This window comes from Gastrolobium bilobum, unplaced genomic scaffold (genome assembly GCF_033153095.1).
Source record: "Gastrolobium bilobum isolate Gb01-03AN ecotype WA unplaced genomic scaffold, APGP_CSIRO_Gbil_v1 utg55918, whole genome shotgun sequence".
Taxonomy (NCBI): Eukaryota; Viridiplantae; Streptophyta; class Magnoliopsida; order Fabales; family Fabaceae; genus Gastrolobium; species Gastrolobium bilobum.
This window is the reverse complement of record NW_026895269.1, coordinates 10,859-14,762: the sequence shown is the minus strand read 5'-3', so window position 1 is coordinate 14,762 and position 3,904 is coordinate 10,859. Positions and strand designations below refer to the sequence as shown.

The 3,904-nt window shown below is 37.5% G+C and overlaps 1 long non-coding RNA gene across 1 annotated transcript; it reads left to right on the top strand.

Moving 5' to 3' along the window:
* Positions 1-123: 123 nt before the first annotated feature.
* Positions 124-2,559, top strand: LOC133302929 (uncharacterized). The gene is made up of 3 exons (XR_009750401.1): positions 124-283; positions 506-715; positions 2,474-2,559. It is a non-coding gene; the product is annotated as an uncharacterized LOC133302929 (long non-coding RNA).
* The last annotated feature ends 1,345 nt before the right edge of the window (positions 2,560-3,904 follow it).

Sequence of the window (3,904 nt, the reverse complement as noted above, 5' to 3'; positions counted from 1 at the left end):
GATAGACAACAATACAATCATCCCTAACGAATTTCTTACACAACCCATGATTATCTTACACCCTTTTGGACCCCTTCCTTCTTGCACTACCATTACTTCCTCCCCAAGAAGGGAAGCAAAGGACTTTGGTATAGAAAAAGTACAAGAAGATAAAGATGATGATGGTGGATTTTCAGGTCGAGGACCGTATGCAGGTAGGCAAGAGAATGATTATGATATAGGTCCAGAATTTGCTGAAATTCTTGGGAGTGTTCTAGATGATCCCCAAAATGCACGGTCCAAAGTAAGCAGCGCAATTTATTGATGGTTTCATAACTTCTGCATTGAGTATTAGATTCTATCTTTGTATGACGGGGTTTGATTTTGTTTCATTATTTTAAGGGCGGTGTTCGTTACATTTAAAATTATTTGAAAATTAAAGAAAAGCAGCTTCAAGCTACTTTTGAAATTTGATGCCAAGGGATATTATTTGTGTTGAAATCAAATGAGCTTGATTGATTTGCAGATTGAAGAGAGAAGAAGAAAGAAAGAAAAGCATGCAAGAAGGGAAGCAAAGGACATTGATATAGAAGTACAAGAAGATGAAGATGATGGTGGTGGATATTCAGGTCCAGGAGTATATACAGGTAGGGAAGAGAAGGACTACGATAGAGATCCAGAATTTGCTGAAATTCTTGGGAGTGTTGTAGATGATCCCCAAAAGGCACAGTCCAGAGTAAGCAACACGATGTATTGATGGTTTCATAACTTCTGCATTGAGTAGTTAATAGCACCAGTTATATTTAATAACAGTATCAAGAATATCACTAGTATTTTAAGATCACTGAATCAATGAAAGTCACGTTTATCAACTACTGCATTAATTAGAGATTGGGATAATTCCCTTACAGTAAGAACAGTAAATGAGAGCAACCCCTTCTTTACTACTGACTGGGCACAACCCTTACAAGATAAAAGAAACCCTTAACACTACTCAGAAATGACCAATTAACAAATAGCAAATACAGACTCCAAGCATATCTCACTCATACTCATCCGATTACATAACCTTCTACCCTTACTCACCACTCTGAACCACCAAGTCCAGGTGCTACCACTACTCTCAACATCCAGAATGACCTCCTTCTTTCCTCTAACCGTCTATATTATTCCCATTCACCACAGCTCCCTCTCCCACGTGACCCTCTCCATTCACAGCGCTCCACGTGGCCTTGTTTATAACTGATTGCAATTGCAGCTGTTTGTTGCTTCCTTGCTCTGCCTTATTGCTTCCTCCTTCTCTTGGGCACCTGTCACCAACTTGGGCCTGTTGAGTATCTCTTTTTCTTTGGGCCTTTGTTCTCCTGCGTGTATGTATAATATTTGTTAAAAGGCCTTAGGGGTCCATCAATACTCCCCCTGGAAAAATCACCTTGTCCTCAAGGTGAAAAGAAGGAAATTGTTGCTTGAGTATCTCCAAGTCCTTCCATGTGCAGTCACAGTCAGGGAGAGTCTCCCATTGCACCAACACTTCTGTTTTCCCATTCAGCAACCTTCTAGAATCCCGAATTGCCATAGGTTGAACATCCAGCTCCAATGTATCATTCAAACAACTTGGTAACGGCAATATAGGCAACACCAACTGAACAACAAGTTTAAGTTGAGAAATATGAAATACAGGGTGTACCTTTGAATATGAAGGCAGCTCTAAACGATAAGCCACTGCTCCCACACGTGCTATTACCTTAAAAGGCCCATAAAAATGTAGACTTAATTTTTGGTTCATCCTTTTAGCTAACGAGCGCATCTTATAAGGTTGAATCTTTAAGAACACACTGTCACCAATGGCAAACTGAACATCTCTTCTTTTCTGATCGGCTTGGAATTTCATACGTTGCTGAGCCCTATTCAGATTTTGTCTTAAATCAGTCACCACTGCATCCCTAGCAGCCAGCCATTGGTCCAATGCATCTACTTGAGTTCCTCCTTTTTCAAAACGAAACAAGGATGGGGGATCCTGCCCGTACACAGCCTTAAATGGTGTCATGCCAATTGATCTATTATAAGAGGTGTTGAACCAGAATTCTGCCCAAGGAACCCACTTAGCCCAGCCACGAGGATGACCATTAATAAAACACCGCAGATACGTCTCAACCGTTCTATTCACCACCTCGGATTGTCCGTCCGTTTGTGGATGGTAAGAACTACTAAAACGTAGCTTAGTTCCTGACATCCAGAATAACTCTTTCCAAAACATGCTCATAAACACACGGTCTCTATCCGAAACAATCGACTTTGGAACGCCATGTAAACGGACAATTTCTTTCTATGTTTGTAGGAGGAGATTTTACGTTGTTTCCATTATTTTAAGGGTGATGTTCATTGCATTTCAAGTTGTTGAAAATTAAAGAAAAGCAGTTGCAAGCTCCTTTTGAATTTTGATGCCAAGGGATATTATTTGTATTTAAATTAAATGAGCTTGATTGAATTGCAGATTGAAGAGAGAATAAGAAACAAAAGGAACGATATAATTCACACAAAAACTGGATCAGGAATAGCAATGAGCGTGTCATTTAACAAGTAAGTTCAACCATGCATATATGGTGATTGTATCATGCAGTATTCTGTTGTTTGTGCTTGTGTAGTTGCATGCTTCTTATTATGAATTATCCATTTCTCCTCAATCTGGTGTGCCAGAATTTACTGGTTTTGTAACCTCTCTTATTAAATTTTTAAACTATGTACCCAACAATGAACTGGAAATGACAAGCAATAAGATGTGCTTTTCCAAGAGGGAGGGAGAGGTTGCATGGTTTTTTTGTAATGAATAATTATTGCAAAGTTGCAATGATTTATCTTTGTGAATTTGTAGAAATGTACAGTGGAGAAATTGAAGTTATTGTTGTTAGTAAGTTGGTATAGTGATTAGGATTTCTCTCTTTTTCATAGTCTCTTTTCCACTAGCATGTAGAACATCAAAGCATTCTTTCTATTGATCAAAGTGGTATGATATGCTTGATATGAATTTAGTGTTAGTGGTAAAATTATTCTTATAACCAGCAGTATCAGAGCAGCCTGACAGGACAAGTGAACCTTGAAAAATGTAATGTAAACAATTGAAATTATTGAATGTGGAATTCAATGTATTTAAGATGGACATGAGATTTTCTGAGTAGTCAAGCTTACCTTTTCAAGACTTGTAAGGTAGAATAGGAATAAGCCTTGAAACAAGTTTAGATTATGCCTTTGTTCAGGAACAGTTTGAAGTGAAACTAGAATGCTATCCGGTTACATTTTAATTGAAAATATGAGAAAATCCGAGAAAAAGAGAGAAAGGAAAAGCTTCAGAGTTTCTGAAGGTTTCTGTATAATGCTATCTGGTTACATTTTAATTGAAATTATGAGAAAATTCGAGAAAAAGAGAGAAAGTAAAAGCTTCAGAGTTTCTGAAGGTTTCTGTATAATGCGATCTGGTTACATTTTAATTGAAATTATGAGAAAATTTTAGAAAAAGAGAGAAAGGAAAAGCTTCAAAATTTCTGAAGCTTTCTGTATATTAGCATGTGATCTCTCTGAATCTTGAGAGATCTATTTATAGTGTTAGAGGAAGCTTCCAAAGGAAGCTGAGGATCTGTTAAACTGATTGACACCTGGACTGACTTATAAGAGACTTATAATAGTCCTTAACTAACAGCAAAAAACTAACTGAATCACAGCTAACTAATAGATCCTTACAATTGTATCAACAGATACAATACACTTGAACACATACAAAGATACAAATGCTAATACAGTACAGTAAACAGAACAATACACAATACAAAATCATTATCTCTGGTACACCCTTGCAAACTCTAGGTCTTGGTCTTCGGATCAATTGCATGACCATGAGTTTGTCTTGAAGCTCACAAAAACGAGGAGCAGA